This window comes from Grus americana, unplaced genomic scaffold (genome assembly GCF_028858705.1).
Source record: "Grus americana isolate bGruAme1 unplaced genomic scaffold, bGruAme1.mat scaffold_73, whole genome shotgun sequence".
Taxonomy (NCBI): Eukaryota; Metazoa; Chordata; class Aves; order Gruiformes; family Gruidae; genus Grus; species Grus americana.
The window spans coordinates 639,176-647,059 of record NW_026561943.1 but is presented as its reverse complement, the minus strand read 5'-3'; positions in this window follow the sequence as shown (position 1 = coordinate 647,059).

Genomic DNA, 7,884 nt, shown 5'->3' with positions numbered 1-7,884 from the left:
TGCAGAATGAAGGTAAGAAATTTAAATAGAAGTTGAGTGGGTATATATTTCATTAAAAAAAATCGTCTATGCAAGGAATTAGGTCTGAAGAGAAACTGTGCATGTAACCTACTTTCCAATGGAGCTTGATAGCGCTCAACGGTTTTCCTCTGTCGAAAGTCATAACGCTTTCGAGTGTCTTCACCATCATCTTTCTCTTCATTTTCTTCTGATGAAACTACTGTACATTGACATAACGTTAAACTGTTTAAGTACTGTTGCAAATGATACTAAATTCAAAATGCACTCCACAGATGCCTATAGGTTTTACTATTACCTTCATGTTAATGACGATAGATCTGAAAACTGGCAAAACCTTACGACCAATTTATGCAAGAGACGTTCCAGAAATTACAAAACACAGAGGAGCGTACATATAGATACTGTTCTGTGCTCGCTGAAATTGCTGGGTGACTTCTCATCAGCCTTACTAACACCAATTCTGTCATCTTGCTTAGCTAAGATGCAGCTCCTATGAAAACCGCTATTTCAGAAAGTCATTTCTTGTTATTTTGAGAAAGCGTTTCAAGGAAATGTTTTTAATATTCTATAGTGGTAAGACTAAGCATGGTAAGCTAGCTCCAAGCCCTAGCTCTGCCACAGATTACGTGAGCAATAATGGGCAAGTCTCAGGTTTGAACTTCCCCAATCAGAAAATAATGTCAAATGCATACAGTTTATGCCACTAGCTTCTGCAAAGTAACTTCATGTTTTTTTCATGAAGGATGGTAAGAATGCAAAACCCAGAGTATAATTACCTAGCAGGTTCCTAGTAACACCCTCTCACATTAATAGCTACACACCGGGTGAGGAATGTACATGCTCTGTTCACCTCCCTGCTCACTAAAATTAAGTACGCTTGATTCCTTGGAAAGCACTAAGCTTTATTTCTTCCCCCTAAAATGTCACACTGCTTTCTGAATGCAAGATAAGTTACACAAGATAACGTAGACAGCACATGGAAAAGTGAAAAGTTATTTTGGCATCACTACTATCCCCAGTCCATGGTTCTCCAACACTCCTGTCACAAAGGCACGAGCTTTTCTGCTCCTCGAGTCCTTCCCCTTGTTCCACTCACTTTCTTTATACTAACACACCTTCCTCACTCCTTCTTGGCACACGTTTCATTCTAAAAGTATATTTTAGTTTTTTCCCAATTTAAAATTCCAGAGTTATCACTTTGACCACAAATGAACTGCCCCATACTCTTATTTCCCTTTCAACATACTATTTCTAATTACTTTCTACAAGTCTCTCCTGCCCAACACCTCGAGATCCACACACTTGAACCAAGCCATACAGTTCCTCCCTCTAGACTGCCCGTACCTTGTATTAAAGCTGCTCTTATTCAAGCCTTGACTTGATATTCTCCTAACTAGATCTCCAAATGAGTCAGCTGTCCTCCCTTACCAGTCAAATGTCCTCGGCACACTTGGTCGTTTCTTTTTGGTAATGCCTTGCTCTACCTGGGCTTCTTGAAGTCAGCCTCTCGCTGGACTCCTGCTGTGGCTCCAGGTGTTCTCTCACTGCTCTACGAGGAGGTCTGGTCACCGAGGTACGCACCCGGGAGCCACAGGCTAGGTCTGAACTAATGACAGGCTGAACAACAGGCCTAAAAACAGGCCACGGACTGTTCGCTGGCCTGATCGGGATTAGCAACAAGATCACCCCAGTGCTCATTAACACCTGGACATCTAGCTTGAACCTTTTTGTAGGTCTCCGTTGCCAGTCGTTAAGTCGTACACAGGCTGTGTAACACATACAAGATAACGCCCGCGCTGGAGATTGCATAAATCCCCTCTCGTTCAAGTTCTGATAGTCTGATGGTCAGACAGGTGACCAGACGCAGGGCACAGGCAGTACTGACCAGCAAACTATTTACATGTGACTGGCCCGTTTTATCCCCTTGCCCCTCTATTTTCCTACTCTTGTTCCTCACAAAGTCACCGGAACGCCTCCCGTGTTCCTGCCCTTAAGATCCCTTCAGTCCTGCGTGAACTGCTTTTCCCCTGCATCCCACAAAATGCCCCACTGCTGGGCAGTAACCCCCTAGTCCAAAAGGTGATATGCAGAGCTGCCCCCGATGAATCCTCCAGATAGGTTTCCCGCCCGGATGCTGGGGCTGAGAGCTCTGATGGGACGGACAGCCCTGGGAGAGGCCCAGACAGGGTGGCTGTTCCTCCTCGCTTTGATCTGGGTGTCTGCCATTGCACACCCACGCGCTCCTCCGGGCTTGTGCAGATAGGGCTTTGATGGACTGATGGCCTTGGGAGTAGCCCGGCAGGGTGTTATGCGGGCTCCCCCTCCTGCCGCTGTCTCTCTGAGCGAGTGTGCAGAGGAGGTCTGTCACAAAACCTAACACTGATCAGCTCAACTACTGCCGCATCCTTTTCTATCCTTAAGTACAGTCTCGCCCCATTCTCTTCCATCCAGAAATCTCCTACAAGGATTGTTGGACTGACTGCCTTAATCACAACTATCCTTCTCCTTAAAACCTTAGAGGTTCTTCCCCCTCACTTCAAACAGAAAGTTAATATGGCCTTTTACAATTTCACCTTATTCCTCATCTTATTTCCCACTGAGTGCCGGGATGACAGCTCCTAATTACAGGCCCAGACAGCAGCTCCCACCGACTACCTGCTAAACACAAAAATGAACACCACTATCTTCTCCCCTGCTGATCGTCACACTCTGGAGGAGCTTTCCATACTCATCTGGCAGCCTGCCTGCCTGCCTTCCTGAAAATTCTTGCTGCGCTGCTCAAAACCGTGAAAACTGTCATGCTCCTGCTGCAGCAAGATCACTCTTTCTCATTCTGAGGAATACTGTCCGTTTCTCTCTATTCCCACCTGTCCACAGCCATCTGTTGCCTTTTATCCTGTCAGCATTTTGGACAAGCACTGGTTTTTTTTCCTCCGAATACCTGTTCTGAGCTCACTACAGTGCAGCTCTAGAGTCCGTGACTATGGCTTGTAATGTCAATAGCAACACAGATTCTTTTAACAGAAGAAAAATACTCAGTAGTTCAGCTCATCTCAATTGTTTAAGACAAGGCTCTTGGCTAGAGCATAGTAAAAAAAATTTAAACCAGAACTAACCTACAATGCCACCTTGATTATCAGCTATTTCTTTGTCAGCTCTTTGGATTTCTTTCTTTCCTTGTGCATACATATCGAGCTTCTCCTAAATAAAAGAAACAAGAAGGATCAGTCACAAACATGCAGAAAACCTGACATGGGCATATTTAGTGCCTATACAGTAACATTATCAAAGCACTCCATGTACACAAAAGATTAAATTAAGGTACGGGAGGACAGGAACATCATTCTGGCACCCAGGATTGATAACAAGAATTTCTGCTCTAAAATAGGGTTTTGTACATGTGATAGTTAAATACTTAAATACAAAACCAAGTGTATCAATTAATCACAGGTTAATAATCCAAGAACCCAGGAAAAAGCAATTTCTAGCAGATAAAAAAAACCCCCAAAACCCACATATGGGCATTTGAGACATGAGGTACAAAGTACTATGGACAATTCTGGTTTCATTAAAAAAAAAAGAAAAAGTAATTTAGATCTAAGCAAAAACCTGTGAAAGCAGGCTATGAAGATGTTTAAAAAATGAAGTGCCTGTCATTCAAAAGGACAGTAGAACTTAATTTATTGAGCAAAACTAAGAGGAAATATGATTGCTGTATATAATTTTAACCTCAGTTCATCTAGGGACAGAGGACTTCTTAAGCTCACAGGCCAGGCTGGCACAAAACCAAACACAGATAAATCAGACATCGATGAATTCAGTTTTTAGTAAGATTTGCAGTGAAAACCCAAGCCCTGAAACAGCTGTTTGTAAAGAGCCTCCATTCAAAAATCAGAAGGCCATTCAGAAAGTGTAGTATAAGACATGTATTTCAGCACAGTACTGCTTTTTCATGTCTTCTGAAGATTTTTCCTCCACCCACCCTTCGAGTGTATCTGTAGCGTGACCATAACAGTAAGATGTTAAACTATAATTAGAGAGCAAAACCAAATGTTATTGTAGACTACACTATTCTTTGGAATAAGTTATTTCAGCCAAATTAAAATCGCAACTAAATAATTTCCCTATGTGGAATACACTACTTATACAAAAAGAGTAAAATAGATTAGTATCTCCTACATCGTGGAACACCCCAAGGTCTTCCATCATTCGCCGTCTACGCATCTTCTCCATGTCATCCATTTTTTGCAAGACTGCTTCTGCAGTACTACGACAAAAAGTTGACATGTAAGAACAAAGATAGGCAAGTACAAACAAAAATATTTAAAACAGTACACATAATCAGCATGACATTTTAATAGAGTATGCACAAAGTAAGAGTCGTTGACGCTTAACCAAGTTTTTTAACACTACCTAAAAATCAGGTCAAATGTTTACTTTTTTAGAGAGAGAGTTAAGAACAAGCGATTGAGGATTTGCAGACACTGTTTTCGGGTTTATTTTCCCCTCTCACTGAACACAGTAAAAAAAAAAAAAAAAAAAAAAGAATCTAATTTAGTAGGAAAAAAGAATTCTGAAGATCATAGTAATGTAACAGAAAGAAATTATAGCGGTTTTTAATAGCGCTTAAGTTGCTCTGCGTGATAGCATTAAGTCATGTTTAGTTCACAGCCTTCCTCAGACAACAGGTTGCTTATTCTTCTCTTAACTGTAATTTAAGTTTCATGTTGATTTCCCATGACTGTATATGCTGGAAAAAACCCCATCCCGCTCCTGTTCCAGTTCACAAACTTTTCAGAAAACAAGGTCAATTTGGGCTTCACAAAGGTCATTAAGCCATGGACAGACAGGCAGAAACACTAGGACTACGTCACTTTGGCTGTATCCAACTTTCCTCAGTATCTCAACTCAACCGAGCATTAGACAAATATTCATAAGCATGGAAGAAAAGTTAATGAAAAATGAAGGCGCTTCTGATGCTAAGAAAATCGATTTAGAGGGCAAGTTAAATCTACTGAAAGTCACACCGTAAAGTGAGTGTTTTGGTTCACAAGACAACACATAAACCCACCCAGCCCGGACATAGAAGGTGCTCTAGTATGAAGATCTCTCTGCAGCTGGCAATCACAAAATGAAGACACCGGGGGCCAATTTAAACATTGGCTGTGCCCAAACTCTTTACACGTGAAGCACTTCCCAAATACATCCTCACACACACACACACACACACACTCTCCAACCTGGAAGTCTTAAACGGCCACAAGCATCTATTTCCAAAAGACTCGGGTTAAACAGCTTGGCTGCGAAGGACAAAGGCCCACACGTTACCTAAATCACTGTATTAACAATAATTACAGGACATACTGGCACAGGCAGAGGCAGAGGCAGAGGCAGAGGAGGACACCCTACCTGACCAACAGCAATGGAATGTTAGCAGAGGTTGCTTAACAACATCCTGCAAGTTCCGAGCCGTGCGACCCTGGTGGGACTCTGCAGTGGAGGGCACCTGAGCCCAGCAGGTATCACAAGGCCATATCCTATATGTAGTCTCAGCCTAACCACTGAATACATTTAGCTCTTGCTACCAGGAACAGTAATACCTTTTTCTGTTGTCAAAAGAAGGAGAAAGGTGCTAGCTGATACTATGCCATAGCACAAAGGCTTGCTAGTAAGGCTCATTTTAGTAGCTTTGCAAGATGATGACAAAAATCTCACTCACTTTGGTATAAGTTTGTCAAATAAAACAGATTGATTTGTAGTGGTGTAATGGCTTTGGCAAAGCCTGCAGCTTCGGCGGACCTCCAAATCCCCATTTTCTTCATGGACTTGTTCTGCAGCTTTTGCATCAGCTCTAGTCTTCAGTGTCCTGTTGACTAAAATACGTTAATGGATGAAATATTTTGAGACAGAACATATGTTATTCCCTTTATTTCACCGTTATTCTAGTAAAATGTAAAAAAAACCTGCCGTGGATTTTTTCTTTAAATACTGAATTAGAAGTTATTGTCACGACCACAGCATTCAACTTAAATGACTTATGTTAAAAGCACGACTTGTATAGCAACTTTTTATTAGTCTAGAAAGCCAGTCTGATGAAAACAAACACACAGTTTTTGTTTCATGCAGGAGGCAAGTTCATTCCAGTTACTTCTTTCTGGAAAAGTGAAAACAAGAAATAGGTCTCTCTAAGGTGTTTTCACTCCATTCATGTAAAATCGTATCTGATAGTTTGTTTTTTTAAAAAATGTTTATGTGGGAAGTCTCTTCTTAAGATGCATAGTTTTAGTACACTGTTTAAGCATACATCACTTTCATTTTCTGCATGGTGACACAAAAGCTCTAGAAGATAAGAAATGTCTCCAGATAAACGCCCCAATATCAAAGAGCTCAAACGCTTGCTGCTTTAAAACAACATCTGCCCAGTACTTACCACGCAGCAGCCTTTGCCACAGGTTCGTTACTTGCACTATGTCCTGGGTTTGCATGGCAAAGTTTTGGTAGCGGGGCAGGGCTACAGGGGGACCCGCGCTGGAGCTGTCTATTCCTGAAGGACTGCACCCCGTGGAAGGGACCCACGCTGGAGCAGTTCCTGAAGGACTGTGCCCCGTGGGAAGGACTCGTGTTGGAGACGGTGGTGGAGGACTGTCTCCCATAGGAGGGACCCCACGCTGGATCAGGGGAAGAGTGTGAGGAGTACTCCCTCTAAGGAGGAAGGAGTGGCAGAGACATGTGAGGAACTGATCACAACCCCCATTCCCCGTCCCCCTGTGCCGCTGGTGGGGGGAAAGGAGGGAGAGAAATCAGGAGTGAAATTGAGCCTGGGAAGAAGGCGGGGGGTCGTGGGGGTGGGGGAAAGTGTTTTAAGATTTGGGTATATTTCTCCTTACTTAACACTGATTTTTTGGGAGCCAAGTTCAATAGAGTGACCAAAGACAATCCTTCTCAGAAACCAGGCTAAAAAGGAATCCTAAGGAATTATCACTACTTACCTTCTTTCTATTCTTCTTTTTTTGGGTCTGATTTCGGCTTTGCCAACTGCCTACGTTAAGAAAGAAGACAGAGAAAAGGAGAAAAGAATTGTTGTATTACAATTTTTGTATTATAGCATATCATATCGTATTGCATTGTATAGTTCCCCCTCAAGACTGGGGAACTTCACCAAGTTTACAATCCGGTGCTCCACATCATGCAAAAAAAAAGCCTGTGGACCACAAGGATTCAGATGTCTGCTGCATACCGTATGCACAATTCCATAAGGACAGACATTTCCTAACCTGCTAACCTTGAAGTCTCAACAGCACAAATAACATCTCAGTAATCAAAGCGGAGGAGAGATCTCAAAGGAGTTGGGAAGATACACATGTTTTTTATACAAGCAGAAGACTTTTACTAAGAGGGATTCCAGTTCTAAGATACTGGCACTGGTATTAACATAATCGTATCCCTCTGCAGATTTTTAGCTGTAGGTGTATCGTGATGTGACTCGTGCATGCTTTCACTTTTCATTCTAGAAATTGAACAGAGATTGAACACCTGGAAATACAATACCTTGTAAAGTGTCTTCGATTGATGTTTTCACTTAATATTTCCATGCTTTTGTCAAAGCTAGAGTCTGAACAGGGCGGCATGTTTTTTCTCATTGATCTTAAAGAGTGTCCATTGAAACATCCCATTTTGCCAGAGGAAAAATCCTAGGGAAAATAAAAAAGGAAATAAGAATGTATTTATCCGAACCACATGTATGGAGTTAAGAAGGAACTTCTGCCTCCTTTAGGCAAGTTTATTCTGTAACACTCCTGATTCAATAGCGGTGCAACTAACAGCAGGTAACTTGTACACCAGGAAGGAGCTCTCAGAAAAAAA